Source organism: Hevea brasiliensis, chromosome 11 (genome assembly GCF_030052815.1).
Source record: "Hevea brasiliensis isolate MT/VB/25A 57/8 chromosome 11, ASM3005281v1, whole genome shotgun sequence".
Lineage (NCBI taxonomy): Eukaryota > Viridiplantae > Streptophyta > Magnoliopsida > Malpighiales > Euphorbiaceae > Hevea > Hevea brasiliensis.
The window spans coordinates 99,171,244-99,178,743 of record NC_079503.1 but is presented as its reverse complement, the minus strand read 5'-3'; the positions used below and the strand labels follow the sequence as shown (position 1 = coordinate 99,178,743).

The following is a 7,500-nucleotide window of genomic DNA, read 5'->3' as shown; positions in this document are numbered from 1 at the left end:
TAATCCTCTCCGTCTGCCCATCCGTCTGAGGGTGAAAACTGGTGGAGAAATTCAACTCTGTCCCCATCAACCTGAACAACTCTGTCCAGAATCTGCCTGTGAACCGTGCATCCCTGTCACTCACAATGTTCCTTGGCAGTCCCCAGTATTTCACAACACCTCTGAAAAATAGCTTAGCAGCTTCCTTTGCATCAAACTGAGCCGGAGCAGGAATAAACACTGCATACTTGCTGAGCCGATCAACTACCACCATAATGTTGCCAAGTCCACTCACTCTCGGCAATCCGACAATGAAGTCCATGGATATGCTCTCCCATGGTCGGCTAGGTGTAGGAAGAGGTTCTAAAAGCCCTGCAGGTCTCCTCTGCTCTCCCTTATCCTGCTGGCACACCAAACAGGTCTTCACAAACAACTGGATGTCATCCTGCATCCTGGGCCAATAATAACCTCGTTCCACCAAGGCTTGGGTGCGCTGCGCACCTGGATGTCCAGCCCATCTAGTGTCATGGCACTCTCTCATCACCTCCTTCCTCAAGCCGCCCCACCTCGGCACAAATACTGCCCCTCTCCTGGTCCGCACCAACCCCTGGTCATCCCTCCAAAACCTCCTAGTCTTGCCCTGTCCAATCAGCTCTATCAACAGCTTGGCCTGCGGGTCATGTTGGAGGCCCTCCTCTATGCGCCCCAACAAACTAGGACTGGGTTGAGTGGTAGTTGCTGCTAACTCCACCTTGCGGCTTAGGGCATCTGCTACAAGATTGGCCTTCCCGGGTTTGTACTCCATGACAAAGTCGAACTCTCCAAGGAATGCTTGCCATCTTGCTTGCTTTGGTGAGAGCTTCTTCTGTGTGAGGAAGTAACTAGTAGCCACATTGTCCGTCTTCACAACGAACTTGCTTCCCAACAGATAATGCCGCCAAGTCCTTAGGCAATGGACTACGGCTGTCATCTCCTTCTCCTGGACCGTGTATCTCCTCTCGGTCTCATTCAATTTCCGGCTCTCATAGGCAATAGGATGTCTTCCTTGCATGATCACACCACCAATAGCAAAATCAGAAGCATCCGTATGAACCTCAAATGGTGAGGAATAATCAGGCAGTTTCAACACTGGCTCTTCCTTGAGTGCTAGCTTCAGCTTCTCGAAGGACTGCTGGCACTTCTCATTCCAATCCCACGGCTTGTCTTTCTTTAACAAATCTGTCAACGGGGCAGCAATATGAGAATACCCCTTAATGAACCTCCTGTAGTAGTTAGCCAAGCCCAGGAATGATCTCAACTCCGGCACCTTTCTCGGTGGTTCCCAATCCTCAATTGCTTGAATCTTGGCCTTGTCCATTCTGATCTGTCCATGCCCAACAACATGTCCCAAAAAGGATACCTCCTCTTGCGCAAATTCACACTTTTCCCTCTTCACAAATAAGTGATGTTCCCTCAATTTCTTGAAGACCAACCGAAGATGCTCGATGTGCTCTTGCAATGTCCGGCTGTACACCACAATATCATCCAAATAAACAACAACAAAATCATCAAGGAAAGGGTGAAATACCTTGTTCATTAATGTGCAAAAGGTGGCAGGGGCATTGGTGAGGCCAAACGGCATAACTCTGAACTCGAAGGACCCATACCGCGTCACACAAGCAGTCTTGGGCTCATCCCCTTCAGCTATGCGCACCTGATAATAACCAGACCTCAAGTCCAGTTTTGAGAACCATCTAGCTTCCCCCAATCTGTCAAACAAATCACCAATGAGCGGGATGGGGTACTTGTTCTTTACTGTGATCTTGTTCAGTGCCCTGTAGTCAATACACATCCGCAAGCTTCCATCCTTCTTCTTTTGGAACAAAACTGGCGCACCGAATGGAGCTTTGGATGGTTGAATAAAGCCAGCATCTAGCAACTCTCTCAACTGCCTCTTTAATTCCTCAAGCTCAGGAGGAGCCATTCGGTAGGGTACACCACTAGGTGGTTTGGCGCCGGGCAACAACTCAATGGCATGGTCCACTTCCCTCTTGGGCGGCAACTGTTTAGGCAATTCTTTTGGCATAACATCATTAAACTCTTGTAACACATTCTGCACTTCATGGGGTATCTCCACGGCATGTACATCTCCCTCGGCTTGCAAAGCCACTAGAAAAGTAGGCTCCCTCTTCTTCACACCCTTAGCCAATTGTAAGGCCGAAAGTGTGCTACCTCCATTTTTCCCTCTCTTCAAAGGAACCATGCATGCACCCCCATTCTCCACAATACACAAACTGTTGGCAAATGGAATAGGGATTGCCCTCACCCTATCCATGAAATCCATACCCAATACACATGCATAATCATCCATAGACACAATAGAAAAATCAAGGAAACCAGTCCACTCACCTAGTTTCACGGCAACCTTGCTTGCAACACCATGTGTAGGAGTAGGCTTCGAATTTACGGCCTTCAACCAACCAGCTTGCTTGTGGAATGCTATGCCAAATTTTTGTGCTTCCTCAAGCCTCAAGAAATTGTCCGAAGCTCCAGTGTCAACTAGTGCTTGAATCTCATTCTGCCCAAACTTGAGTTGCGCAAACAGCCTGCCCTTGTTGGCCACTTGAACCTCCACTTGTTTGCCTTTGTTCACGGCTGCCAATTGCATGGAACCCATGCTGGATCCCTCTTGTCGTGGCTGAACATCTTCCTTATCCGCAACCAGTGCATCCAGTGCAGCGTTCTTGGGGCATTCTCTCGCCCTGTGTGGCCCGTCGCACAAGAAGCATTTCAAGGGGCCCCTCTCGATTGGTTTGTGGAACTTGTCATTTTTCTTGAATTTTCCATCCCGGTAGTCTTTCTTCCCAACCCACGGTTTCTTTGCATTTCCTTCTTTCGGGCCTTCTTTATGGCTGTCCTTACCGCTACCTTTATCTCCACCATGTTTGCTCTTGCCATCCTTAGCTTTAGGCTTGTCACCTTTCTTGTACTCCACAAGGGATTCGGCTATTGTAATGGCAGCGGCAAGATCTTGAGCACCACGTCGTTCTATCTCCAATCTTGCCCAAGCTTGGAGTCCATCCTTGAAGAAAAAGAGCAGCTCCTGGTCGGGGTACTCCGGGACTTCCAACAAAACCTCCGAAAATTCTTTCACATATTCACGTATGGTACCACGCTGGGTAAGCCTCCTTAACTTTGCTCTTGCTTCATCAGCCGCATGCTCTGGATAGAATTGTTTCTTCAGCTCCTTTTTAAACTCATCCCAAGTTCTAACATTGCAAGTACCCTTTTCCATGTCCATCATCCTCCTACGCCACCACACCATGGCGCTCTCGGCCAGAAATAGAGGAGCGTTGTCAACCTTGCGCGAGTCTTCTTCCACACCAAGAGCACGGAAATATTGTTCAAGGGCCCATAAAAAGTTATCTATTTCACGGGCATTTCTTGATCCTTTGAACACGTTCGGTTTGGGTACATCAACCCTTGCCGTTGGATTTGTGAGAGTAAAGCTGGTTCCATTCCCTTGGGCTACCAACCTTTTAAGCAACACCAATTCGTCCTTCACTTCGACACTCAACTTCCTTACTTCTTCCTTCAACAAGTGGTTTTCTTCTTTAAGGGCAGAAAGTTCCTCGGCATGTGCAAATTTCAGGGCCTCATTCTCACTAGCCATTCTCTCAAGGGCATCACTGAAGGCAGCTTGAAGTTCACTTCGGGCCTCCTCCATCCCGTCTCCAAGTTGCATCAGCCGGTTCTCAATATCTTCAAACCTGTCGTCCCCATTGACTAGGTGGCGTTCCACTTTGGCCAGCCTCACTTCCACGTCTCCCAACTCTTCTCTTGCACGTGAGAGATCCCTAGGCCTGGCCTGGCCCTTTTTCCTGCCTCTAGCCGGTTGTTCTTCCCTTACCGAAGTAGCACCACATTGTTCTTGGTCACTTGAGTCGGCCATTCTCCCGAGCACTCCAACAATGTGCTCTGATACCAACTGTCACGGGGGAAATATTTGCTATCCCAAAATTATCCCAACCGTGCGGCACTTGCTTCCTCAACGCAAGTCAGCCTCCAAATCTGTCCCAAGACCTCTCGGCAATATTTCCACAACAAGGAAAAATAAAATAGCCGAACCCAAAAACAAGCAACCAAAGTAACACAAAGCAACCCAACACAATGCGCAAGACAACAACACCATGCACACGTAAAAATAAAGAAAGGAAGAAGAAAGAGTGATGCAAAGGACTTCTTTTATTTCTGCTTGAATCGGCTATACACTTGACAAAGCAAAGCTCTCACAATTCTCTCAAGTATTTGCTCTCATGTATCTGTTACAAGAAATGGGACAAAGTCCCTCTTATATACAAGCCGGCTGTCCCTTGTGAGTCCCCACGTGTGGCTGGATTTACATGGCAACAATTAAAATAATTGATGAGTGGGAGCAGGTGGCGTGAGGTACAAAGAGGAGCGGGAGGTATGGCCACCTTACCAACCAGCCGGTGAGTTTGAATTGGTGGGAGGGAAATTGATGGCGCCAAGTGTTGGTCCACCGGTTGGGCCATTTGATCTCATGGGCTGCACTTCTTAATTTTCCCACGTTGCATGGCTGGTTCACTCTTCATGCATGCCTTGGTTTCACGTGCGGCCCACTTTGAATGTTCACATGCGCTCCACCAGCCCTTGGCCACTTTAAATTCACGCTTTGCATGGCCCATGCACGTAGTGGATTTTGTTCCATGCGCTACTTCCCATGATTTTCATTAGATGGCTTATGTAGCACCATGAGGCGCCCCATTATCGAATTATCATGCCCATCCGATTACATGGCTCCATGTGCCGCACCATGTGATGGCCACCTAGCACGTCACATGCATGGCACCACCTTTGGTCACTTAGTGATGCATGTCCCAATTTTGCCGTCACCACTTCTCCACTAAAATGCATGGTGCGCTCCACTTGTGCATTTCTAATGTACATGCAGCCATTTCACGTCCCAAGGCTTCCATGTGTCCCACTTAGTGGCGTGGTCTTCATAGTGCACCCATATTGGCCCATTTCCATGCACATATAATAATTCCCCACGTCCCTATCTCCCATGCATTCGGCCAACATGCTACATGTACTCAAATTGGGTTTCACTTGGACAACCTGCAAGCAGAAAATTAGTGGACTTTCGGGAGCAATAATTTTAGGGGTGACACGTCCCCAAGTCAGGCGGGAACACCCGCTGAGTTTAAGCATATCAATAAGCGGAGGAAAAGAAACTTACCAGGATTCCCCTAGTAACGGCGAGCGAACCGAGAAGAGCCCAGCTTGAGAATCGGGCGCCCTCGGCATCCGAATTGTAGTCTGGAGAAGCGTCCTCGTGGGACGGGCCCAAGTCCCCTGGAAGGGGGCGCCGGAGAGGGTGAGAGCCCCGTCGTGCCCGGACCCTGTCGCACCACGAGGCGCTATCTGCGAGTCGGGTTGTTTGGGAATGCAGCCCCAATCGGGCGGTAAATTTCGTCCAAGGCTAAATACGGGCGAGAGACCGATAGCGAACAAGTACCGTGAGGGAAAGATGAAAAGGACTTTGAAAAGAGAGTCAAAGAGTGCTTGAAATTGTCGGGAGGGAAGTGGATGGGGGCCAACGATGCTCCCCGGTCGGATGTGGAACCGCGACAAGCCAGTCCGCCGATCGGCGCGGACCGACGCGGATCGCAGCGGCGGCCCAAGCCCGGGCACTAGAAACGCCCGCGGAGACGCCGTCGCAGCGATCGTGGGACAAGCGCTCCGTCCTGGCGTGCCCGATGCCAGCGCTCTGGCGTCGGCGGCGGGCTCCCCATTCGGCCCGTCTTGAAACACGGACCAAGGAGTCGACATGTGTGCGAGTCAACGGCGAGTAAACCCGTAAGCGCAAGGAAGGCGATGGCGGGATCCTCGAGGTTGCACCGCCGGCCGACCTCGATCTTACGAGAAGGGTTCGAGTGAGAGCATGCTGTCGGGACCGAAAGATGGTGAACTATGCTCGAAGCGGGCGAAGCCGAGAAACTCGGTGGAGGCCCGCAGCGATCTTGGACGTGCAAATCGTTCGTCGACTTGGGTATAGGCGAAAGACTAATCGAACCGTCTAGTAGCTGGTTCCTCCGAAGCTTCCTCGGGATAGTGGAGCTCGGGGCGAGTTCTATCGGGTAAAGCCAATGATTAAAGGCATCGGCGCAACGCCTCGACCTATTCTCAAACTTTAAATAGGTAGGGCGCGGCTGCCATTTGGCGGCGCCACGGAATCGAGCTCCAAGTGGGCCATTTTTGGTAGCGAGCGCGATGCGGGATGAACCGAAGCCGGGTTACGGTGCCCAATCGCACGCTAACCTAGAACCCACAAAGGGTGTTGGTCGATTAAGACAGCGGGGCGGTGGTCATGGAAGTCGAAATCCGCTAAGGAGTGTGTAACAACTCACTGCCGAATCAACTAGCCCGAAAATGGATGGCGCTTAAGCGCGAGACCTATACCGGCCGTCGGGGCAAGAGCCAGCCCCGATGAGTAGGAGGTGCGGCGGCTGCAAAACCGGGCGTGAGCGGCGGAGCGGCCGTCGGTCAGAATCTTGGTGGTAGTAGCAAATATTCAAATGAGAACTTTGAAGGCGAAGAGGAAAGGTTCCATGTGAGCGGAACTTGCACATGGGTTAGTCGATCCTAAGAGGCGAGGAAGCCCGTCCGACAGAGCGTCATAGCGAGCTTCGAAAGGAATCAGGTTAAAATTCCCGAACCGACGCGGCGGTAGCGGCAACGTTAGAAGTCCGGAGGCGTCGGCGGGCCTCGGGAAGAGTTATCTTTCGTTTAACGGCTCGCCCACCGAAACGACTTCGATCGGAGGTAGGGTCCAGCGGTGGAAGAGCACCGCCGTCGCGCGGTGTCCGTCGCGCCGAGGCTCGTGAAAATCCGGAGGACCGAGTGCCTCCGCGCCCGGTCGTACTCATAACCGCATCAGTCTCCAAGGTGAGCGACCTCGGCCAATGGAACAATGTAGGCAAGGAAGTCGGCAAAATGGATCCGTAACCTCGGGAAAAGGATTGGCTCGAGGTGGGCAGGGGTCCTAGTCCCGAACCCGTCGGTGTCGACGGATCGCTCGAGCCGCTCCGCGGCGAGGCGGTTCGCCGAGTGCCGGTGGGACGGACTAGGAACGGCCTCGGGCCTACCCAGCATCGAGCGATCGACTCAGAATCGGTATTGACAAGGGAATCCATCGTTTAATTAAAACAAAGCATTGCGATGGTCCTGCGGATGCTCACGCAATGTGATTTACGCGATGCTCACGAATGTCAAAGTGAAGAAATTGAACCAAGCGCGGATAAGCGGCGGGAGTAACTATGACTCTCTTAAGGTAGCCAAATGCCTCGTCATCTAATTAGTGACGCGCATGAATGGATTAACAAGATTCCCATTTGTCCCTGTCTACTATCCGGCAAAACCACGACCAAGGGAACGGGCTTGGCGGAATCGTGAGGAAAGAAGACCTGTTGAGCTTGACTCTAGTCCGACTTTGTGAAATGACTTGAGAGGTGTAGG

General features: G+C 51.4%; 1 non-coding gene across 1 annotated transcript in view; it reads left to right on the top strand.

The window, feature by feature from the left end:
- The first annotated feature begins 5,152 nt into the window (after positions 1 to 5,152).
- LOC131171023 (28S ribosomal RNA) overlaps positions 5,153 to 7,500 on the top strand; it is a 3,242-nt gene continuing 894 nt past the window's right edge. Inside the window, exon 1 of the ribosomal RNA XR_009141781.1 lies at positions 5,153 to 7,500. This exon is cut by the window's right edge and continues 894 nt beyond it. This is a non-coding gene — a ribosomal RNA (28S ribosomal RNA).